The following is a 10,300-nucleotide window of genomic DNA, read 5'->3' on the forward strand; positions in this document are numbered from 1 at the left end:
ATCTTTGAATGCAGCCCAATGACAAGTAACCTGGAATGCAGCCCTAGGACAAGTGACCTGGAATGCAGCCCTAGGGCAAGTGAACTTAAATTAAACCCTAGGACAAGTGACCTGGAATGCAGCCCTAGGAAAATTGTAGTGGAATGCAGCCCTAGGTCAAGTGAACTGGAATGCAGCCCTAGGACAAGTGAACTGGAATGCAGCCCTAGGACAAGTGAACTGGAATGCAGCCCTAGTACAAGTGAACTGGAATGCAGCCCTAGGACAAGCGAACTGGAATGCAGCCGTAGGACAAGTGTACTGGAATGCAGCCTTAGGACAAGTATACTGGAATGCAGCCCTGGGACAAGTGACCTGGAATGCAGCCCTAGGACAAGTGAACTGGAATGCAGCCCTAAGACAAGTGAACTGGATTGCAGCCCAAGGACAAGTGAAATGGATTGCAGCCCAATGACAAGTGACCTGGAATAAAGCCCTAGGACAAGAGAACTGGAATGCAGCCCTAGGACAAGTAGCTTTGAATGCAGCCGTAGGACAAGTGAACTGGAATGCTGCCCTAGGACAAGTGTGCTGGAATGCAGCTGTAGGACAAGTAACCTGGAATGCAGCCCTAGGACAAGTATACTGGAATGCAGACCTAGGATAAGTAAACTGGAATGAAGCCCTAGGACAAGTATACTGGAATGCATACCTAGAACTAGTGAACTGGAATGCAGCCCTAGAACAAGTGAACTGGAATGCAGCCCTAGAACAAGTGAACTGGAATGCAGCCCTAGGACCAGTGAACTGGAATGCAGCCCTAGGACAAGTATCTTTGAATGCAGCCCAATGACAAGTGAACTGGAATGCTGCCCTATGACAAGTGTGCTGGAATGCAGCTGTAGGACAAGTAACCTGGAATGCAGCCCTAGGACAAGTGACCTGGAATGCAGCCCTAGGGCAAGTGAACTTAAATTAAACCCTAGGACAAGTGACCTGGAATGCAGCCCTAGGAAAATTGTAGTGGAATGCAGCCCTAGGTCAAGTGAACTGGAATGCAGCCCTAGGACAAGTGAACTGGAATGCAGCCCTAGGACAAGTGAACTGGAATGCTGCCCTATGACAAGTGTGCTGGAATGCAGCTGTAGGACAAGTAACCTGGAATGCAGCCCTAGGACAAGTGACCTGGAATGCAGCCCTAGGGCAAGTGAACTTAAATTAAACCCTAGGACAAGTGACCTGGAATGCAGCCCTAGGAAAATTGTAGTGGAATGCAGCCCTAGGTCAAGTGAACTGGAATGCAGCCCTAGGACAAGTGAACTGGAATGCAGCCCTAGGACAAGTGAACTGGAATGCAGCCCTAGTACAAGTGAACTGGAATGCAGCCCTAGGACAAGCGAACTGGAATGCAGCCGTAGGACAAGTGTACTGGAATGCAGCCTTAGGACAAGTGACCTGGAATGCAGCCCTAGGGCAAGTGAACTTAAATTAAACCCTAGGACAAGTGACCTGGAATGCAGCCCTAGGAAAATTGTAGTGGAATGCAGCCCTAGGTCAAGTGAACTGGAATGCAGCCCTAGGACAAGTGAACTGGAATGCAGCCCTAGGACAAGTGAAATGGAATTTAGCCCTAGTACAAGTGGCTTTGAATGCAGCCGTAGGACAAGTTATCTGGAATGCTGCACTAGGACAAGTGTACTGGAATGCAGCTGTAGGACAAGTAACCTGGAATGCAGCCCTAGGACAAGTATACTGGAATGCAGACCTAGGACAAGTGACTTGGATTGCAGCCCTAGGACAAGAGCCTGGAATGCAGCCCTAGGACAAGGTACTGGAATGCAGCTGTAGAACAAGCGAACTGGAAAGCAGCCCTAGAACATGTGAACTGGAATGCAGCCCTAGAACAAGTGAACTGGAATGGAGCCCTAGGACAAGTGAACTGGATTGCAGCCCTAGGACAAGCGAACTGGAATGCAAACCTAGGACAAGTGTACTGGAAAAAAGCCCTAGGACAAGTGACCTGGAATGCAGCAATAGGGAAAGTGTAGTGGAATGATGCCGTAGGACAAGTGACCTGGAATGCAGCCCTAGGACAAGTATACTGGAATGCAGCCGTAGGACAAGTGAACTGGAATGCAGGCCTCGGACAAGTGAACTGGAATGCAGCCCTAGGACAAGTAAACTGGAACGCAGCCCTAGGGCAAGTGAACTGGAATAAAGCCCTAGGACAAGAGACCTGGAATGCTGCACTAGGACAAGTGTACTGGAATGCAGCACTAGGACATGTGAACTGGAATGCAGCCCTAGCACAAGACTACTGGAATGCAGACCTAGGACAAGTGACTTGGATTGCAGCCCTAGGACAAGAGCCTGGAATGCAGCCCTAGGACAAGGTACTGGAATGCAGCCGTAGAACAAGCGAACTGGAAAGCAGCCCTAGAACATGTGAACTGGAATGCAGCCCTAGAACAAGTGAACTGGAATGGAGCCCTAGGACAAGTGAACTGGATTGCAGCCCAAGGACAAGTGAAATGGATTGCAGCCCAATGACAAGTGACCTGGAATAAAGCCCTAGGACAAGAGAACTGGAATGCAGCCCTAGGACAAGTAGCTTTGAATGCAGCCGTAGGACAAGTGAACTGGAATGCTGCCCTAGGACAAGTGTGCTGGAATGCAGCTGTAGGACAAGTAACCTGGAATGCAGCCCTAGGACAAGTATACTGGAATGCAGACCTAGGATAAGTAAACTGGAATGAAGCCCTAGGACAAGTATACTGGAATGCATACCTAGAACTAGTGAACTGGAATGCAGCCCTAGAACAAGTGAACTGGAATGCAGCCCTAGAACAAGTGAACTGGAATGCAGCCCTAGGACCAGTGAACTGGAATGCAGCCCTAGGACAAGTATCTTTGAATGCAGCCCAATGACAAGTGAACTGGAATGCTGCCCTATGACAAGTGTGCTGGAATGCAGCTGTAGGACAAGTAACCTGGAATGCAGCCCTAGGACAAGTGACCTGGAATGCAGCCCTAGGGCAAGTGAACTTAAATTAAACCCTAGGACAAGTGACCTGGAATGCAGCCCTAGGAAAATTGTAGTGGAATGCAGCCCTAGGTCAAGTGAACTGGAATGCAGCCCTAGGACAAGTGAACTGGAATGCAGCCCTAGGACAAGTGAACTGGAATGCTGCCCTATGACAAGTGTGCTGGAATGCAGCTGTAGGACAAGTAACCTGGAATGCAGCCCTAGGACAAGTGACCTGGAATGCAGCCCTAGGGCAAGTGAACTTAAATTAAACCCTAGGACAAGTGACCTGGAATGCAGCCCTAGGAAAATTGTAGTGGAATGCAGCCCTAGGTCAAGTGAACTGGAATGCAGCCCTAGGACAAGTGAACTGGAATGCAGCCCTAGGACAAGTGAACTGGAATGCAGCCCTAGTACAAGTGAACTGGAATGCAGCCCTAGGACAAGCGAACTGGAATGCAGCCGTAGGACAAGTGTACTGGAATGCAGCCTTAGGACAAGTGACCTGGAATGCAGCCCTAGGGCAAGTGAACTTAAATTAAACCCTAGGACAAGTGACCTGGAATGCAGCCCTAGGAAAATTGTAGTGGAATGCAGCCCTAGGTCAAGTGAACTGGAATGCAGCCCTAGGACAAGTGAACTGGAATGCAGCCCTAGGACAAGTGAAATGGAATTTAGCCCTAGTACAAGTGGCTTTGAATGCAGCCGTAGGACAAGTTATCTGGAATGCTGCACTAGGACAAGTGTACTGGAATGCAGCTGTAGGACAAGTAACCTGGAATGCAGCCCTAGGACAAGTATACTGGAATGCAGACCTAGGACAAGTGACTTGGATTGCAGCCCTAGGACAAGAGCCTGGAATGCAGCCCTAGGACAAGGTACTGGAATGCAGCTGTAGAACAAGCGAACTGGAAAGCAGCCCTAGAACATGTGAACTGGAATGCAGCCCTAGAACAAGTGAACTGGAATGGAGCCCTAGGACAAGTGAACTGGATTGCAGCCCTAGGACAAGCGAACTGGAATGCAAACCTAGGACAAGTGTACTGGAAAAAAGCCCTAGGACAAGTGACCTGGAATGCAGCAATAGGGAAAGTGTAGTGGAATGATGCCGTAGGACAAGTGACCTGGAATGCAGCCCTAGGACAAGTATACTGGAATGCAGCCGTAGGACAAGTGAACTGGAATGCAGGCCTCGGACAAGTGAACTGGAATGCAGCCCTAGGACAAGTAAACTGGAACGCAGCCCTAGGGCAAGTGAACTGGAATAAAGCCCTAGGACAAGAGACCTGGAATGCTGCACTAGGACAAGTGTACTGGAATGCAGCACTAGGACATGTGAACTGGAATGCAGCCCTAGCACAAGACTACTGGAATGCAGACCTAGGACAAGTGACTTGGATTGCAGCCCTAGGACAAGAGCCTGGAATGCAGCCCTAGGACAAGGTACTGGAATGCAGCCGTAGAACAAGCGAACTGGAAAGCAGCCCTAGAACATGTGAACTGGAATGCAGCCCTAGAACAAGTGAACTGGAATGGAGCCCTAGGACAAGTGAACTGGATTGCAGCCCTAGGACAAGCGAACTGGAATGCAAACCTAGGACAAGTGAACTGGAAAAAAGCCCTAGGACAAGTGACCTGGAATGCAGCAATAGGGAAAGTGTAGTGGAATGATGCCGTAGGACAAGTGACCTGGAATGCAGCCCTAGGACAAGTATACTGGAATGCAGCCGTAGGACAAGTGAACTGGAATGCAGGCCTCGGACAAGTGAACTGGAATGCAGCCCTAGGACAAGTAAACTGGAACGCAGCCCTAGGGCAAGTGAACTGGAATAAAGCCCTAGGACAAGAGACCTGGAATGCTGCACTAGGACAAGTGTACTGGAATGCAGCACTAGGACATGTGAACTGGAATGCAGCCCTAGCACAAGACTACTGGAATGCAGTCCTAGGAAAGTCTACTGGAATGCAGCCGTAGAACAAGCGAACTGGAATGCAGCCCTAGAACATGTGAACTGGAATGCAGCCCTAGAACAAGAGAACTGGAATAAAGCCCTAGGACAAGTGACCTGGAATGCAGCGCTAGGGCAAGAGAACTGGAATACAGCCCTAGGACAAGTGACCTGGAATGAAGCCCTAGGAAAAGTGCATTGGAATGCAGCCCTAGGACAGGTGAACTGGAATGCAGCCCTAGGACAAGTGACCTGAAATGCAGCCCTAGGACAAGTGAAATGGAATGCAGCCCTAGCACAAGTGAACTGGAATGCAGCCCTAGGACACGTGAACTGGAATGCAGCCCTAGTACAAGTGAACTGGAATGCAGCCCTAGGACAAGCGAACTGGAATGCAGCCGTAGGACAAGTGTACTGGAATGCAGCCTTAGGACAAGTATACTGGAATGCAGCCCTGGGACAAGTGACCTGGAATGCAGCCCTAGGACAAGTGACCTGGATTGCAGCCCAAGGACAAGTGAAATGGATTGCAGCCCAAGGACCAGTGAAATGAATTGCAGACCAAGGACAATTAAACTGGAATGCAGCACTAGGACAAGTGAGCTGGAATGCAGCCATAGCACAAGTCTACTGGAATGCAGCCCTAGGAAAGTCTACTGGAATGCAGCCGTAGAACAAGCGAACTGGAATGCAGCCCTAGAACATGTGAACTGAAATGCAGCCCTAGAACAAGTGAACTGGAATGGAGTCCTAGGACAAGTGAACTGGAATGCAGCCCTAGGACAAGTGAACTGGAATGCAGCCCTGGGACAAGTGAACTGGATTGCAGCCCGAGGACAGGCGAACTGGAATGCAGCCCTAGGACAAGTGAACTGGAAAAAAGCCCTAGGACAAGCGAACTGGAATGCAGCCGTAGGACAAGTGACCTGGAATGCAGCCCTAGGACAAGTGACCTGGAATGCAGCCCTAGGACAAGCATACTGGAATGCAGCCGTAGGACAAGTGAACTGGAATGCAGCCCTAGGACAAGTGAATTGGAATGCAGCCCTAGGACAAGTGTACTGGAATGCAGCCGTAGGACAAGTGACCTGAAATGCAGCCTTAGGACAAGTATACTCGAATGCAGCCCTGGGACAAGTGACCTGGAATGCAGCCCTAGGACAAGTGAACTGGATTGCAGCCCTAGGACAAGGGACCTGGATTGCAGCCCTAGGACAAGAGCCTGGAATGCAGCCCTAGGACAAGTGAACTGGAACGCAGCCCTAGGGCAAGTGAACTGGAATAAAGCCCTAGGACAAGATAACTGGAATGCAGCCCTAGGACAAGTGTACTGGAATGCAGCACTAGGACAAGTGACTGGAATGCAGCCCTAGCACAAGTCTACTGCAATGCAGCCCTAGGAATGTCTACTGGAATGCAGCCCTAGAACAAGTGAACTGTAATGCAGCCATAGAACATGTGAACTGGAATGCAGCCCTAGAACGAGTGAACTGGATTGTAGCCCTAGGACAAGCGAACTGGAATGCAGCCCTAGGACATGTGACCTGGAATGCAGCCCTAGGACAAGTAAAATGAAATGCAGCCCTAGCACAAGTGAACTGGAATGCAGCCGTAGGATAAGTGTACTGGAATGCAGCCGTAGGACAAGTGACCTGGAATGCAGCCCTAGGACAAGTAAACTAGATTGCAGCCCTAGGACAAGTGACCTGGAATGCAGACCTAGGACAAGTGTACTGGAATGCAGCACTAGGACAAGTGAACTGGAATGCAGCCCTTGGACAAGTGACCTGGAATGCAGCCCTAGGACAAGCATACTGGAATGCAGCCGTAGGACAAGTGACCTGGAATGCAGCCCTTTGGACAAGTGAATTGGAATGCAGCCCTAGGACAAGTGTACTGGAATGCAGCCGTAGGACAAGTGACCTGAAATGCAGCCTTAGGACAAGTATACTCGAATGCAGCCCTGGGACAAGTGACCTGGAATGCAGCCGTAGGACAAGTGTACTGGAATGCAGCCTTAGGACAAGTATACTGGAATGCAGCCCTGGGACAAGTGACCTGGAATGCAGCCCTAGGACAAGTGACCTGGATTGCAGCCCAAGGACAAGTGAAATGGATTGCAGCCCAAGGACCAGTGAAATGAATTGCAGACCAAGGACAATTAAACTGGAATGCAGCACTAGGACAAGTGAGCTGGAATGCAGCCATAGCACAAGTCTACTGGAATGCAGCCCTAGGAAAGTCTACTGGAATGCAGCCGTAGAACAAGCGAACTGGAATGCAGCCCTAGAACATGTGAACTGAAATGCAGCCCTAGAACAAGTGAACTGGAATGGAGTCCTAGGACAAGTGAACTGGAATGCAGCCCTAGGACAAGTGAACTGGAATGCAGCCCTGGGACAAGTGAACTGGATTGCAGCCCGAGGACAGGCGAACTGGAATGCAGCCCTAGGACAAGTGAACTGGAAAAAAGCCCTAGGACAAGCGAACTGGAATGCAGCCGTAGGACAAGTGACCTGGAATGCAGCCCTAGGACAAGTGACCTGGAATGCAGCCCTAGGACAAGCATACTGGAATGCAGCCGTAGGACAAGTGAACTGGAATGCAGCCCTAGGACAAGTGAATTGGAATGCAGCCCTAGGACAAGTGTACTGGAATGCAGCCGTAGGACAAGTGACCTGAAATGCAGCCTTAGGACAAGTATACTCGAATGCAGCCCTGGGACAAGTGACCTGGAATGCAGCCCTAGGACAAGTGAACTGGATTGCAGCCCTAGGACAAGGGACCTGGATTGCAGCCCTAGGACAAGAGCCTGGAATGCAGCCCTAGGACAAGTGAACTGGAACGCAGCCCTAGGGCAAGTGAACTGGAATAAAGCCCTAGGACAAGATAACTGGAATGCAGCCCTAGGACAAGTGTACTGGAATGCAGCACTAGGACAAGTGACTGGAATGCAGCCCTAGCACAAGTCTACTGCAATGCAGCCCTAGGAATGTCTACTGGAATGCAGCCCTAGAACAAGTGAACTGTAATGCAGCCATAGAACATGTGAACTGGAATGCAGCCCTAGAACGAGTGAACTGGATTGTAGCCCTAGGACAAGCGAACTGGAATGCAGCCCTAGGACATGTGACCTGGAATGCAGCCCTAGGACAAGTAAAATGAAATGCAGCCCTAGCACAAGTGAACTGGAATGCAGCCGTAGGATAAGTGTACTGGAATGCAGCCGTAGGACAAGTGACCTGGAATGCAGCCCTAGGACAAGTAAACTAGATTGCAGCCCTAGGACAAGTGACCTGGAATGCAGACCTAGGACAAGTGTACTGGAATGCAGCACTAGGACAAGTGAACTGGAATGCAGCCCTTGGACAAGTGACCTGGAATGCAGCCCTAGGACAAGCATACTGGAATGCAGCCGTAGGACAAGTGACCTGGAATGCAGCCCTTTGGACAAGTGAATTGGAATGCAGCCCTAGGACAAGTGTACTGGAATGCAGCCGTAGGACAAGTGACCTGAAATGCAGCCTTAGGACAAGTATACTCGAATGCAGCCCTGGGACAAGTGACCTGGAATGCAGCCCTAGGACAAGTGAACTGGATTGCAGCCCTAGGACAAGGGACCTGGATTGCAGCCCTAGGACAAGAGCCTGGAATGCAGCCCTAGGACAAGTGAACTGGAACGCAGCCCTAGGGCAAGTGATCTGGAATAAAGCCCTAGGACAAGAGAACTGGAATGCAGCCCTAGGACAAGTGTACTGGAATGCAGCACTAGGACAAGTGACTGGAATGCAGCCCTAGCACAAGTCTACTGCAATGCAGCCCTAGGAAAGTCTACTGGAATGCAGCCGTAGAACAAGTGAACTGTAATGCAGCCATAGAACATGTGAACTGGAATGCAGCCCTAGAACGAGTGAACTGGATTGTAGCCCTAGGACAAGCGAACTGGAATGCAGCCCTAGGACATGTGACCTGGAATGCAGCCCTAGGACAAGTAAAATGAAATGCAGCCCTAGCACAAGTGAACTGGAATGCAGCCGTAGGATAAGTGTACTGGAATGCAGCCGTAGGACAAGTGACCTGGAATGCAGCCCTAGGACAAGTAAACTAGATTGCAGCCCTAGGACAAGTGACCTGGAATGCAGACCTAGGACAAGTGTACTGGAATGCAGCACAAGGACAAGTGAACTGGAATGCAGCCCTTGGACAAGTGACCTGGAATGCAGCCCTAGGAAAAGTGTAGTGGAATGCAGCCATAGGACAAGTGAAATGGATTGCAGCCCTAGGACAAGTGAACTGGAATGCAGCCCTAGGACTAGTGTTCTGGAATGCAGCCGTAGGACAAGTGCCCTGAAATGCAGCCTTGGGACAAGTATACTCGAATGCAGCCCTGGGACAAGTGACCTGGAATGCAGCCCTAGGACAAGTATCCTCGAATGCAGCCATAGGAAAAGTGTAGTGGAATGATGCCTTAGGACAAGTGACCTGGAATGCAGCCCTAGGACAAGTATACTGGAATGCAGCCATAGGACAAGTGAACTGGAATGCAGCCCTAGGACAAGTGAACTGGAATGCAGCCCTAGGACAAGTGAACTGGAACGCAGCCCTAGGGCAAGTGAACTGGAATAAAGCCCTAGGACAAGAGACCTGGAATGCTGCCCTAGGACAAGTGTACTGGAATGCAGCACTAGGACAAGTGAACTGGAATGCAGCCCTAGCACAAGACTACTGGAATGCAGCCCTAGGAAAGTCTACTGGAATGCAGCCGTAGAACAAGCGAACTGAAATGCAGCCCTAGAACATGTGAACTGGAATGCAGCCCTAGAACAAGAGAACTGGAATGGAGCCCTAGGACAAGTGAACTGGAATGCAGCCCTAGGACAAGTGACCTGGAATGCAGCCCTAGGACAAGTGAAATGGAATGCAGCCCTAGCACAAGTGAACTGGAATGCAGCCGTAGGACAAGTGACCTGGAATGCAGCCCTAGGACAAGTAAACTGGATTGCAGCCCTAGGACAAGTGAACTGAAATGCAGACCTAGGACAAGTGATCTGGAATGCAGCCATAGGAAAAGTGTAGTGGAATGATGCCTTAGGACAAGTGACCTGGAATGCAGCCCTAGGACAAGTATACTGGAATGCAGCCGTAGGACAAGTGACCTGGAATGCAGCACTAGGACAAGTGAACTGGAATGCAGCCCTAGGACAAGTGAACTGGAACGCAGCCCTAGCACAAGACTACTGGAATGCAGCCCTTGGAAAGTCTACTGGAATGCAGCCGTAGAACAAGCGAACTGAAATGCAGCCCTAGAACATGTGAACTGGAATGCAGCCCTAGAACAAGAGAACTG

This window comes from Oncorhynchus clarkii, chromosome 13 (genome assembly GCF_045791955.1).
Source record: "Oncorhynchus clarkii lewisi isolate Uvic-CL-2024 chromosome 13, UVic_Ocla_1.0, whole genome shotgun sequence".
NCBI classification, from domain to species: domain Eukaryota; kingdom Metazoa; phylum Chordata; class Actinopteri; order Salmoniformes; family Salmonidae; genus Oncorhynchus; species Oncorhynchus clarkii.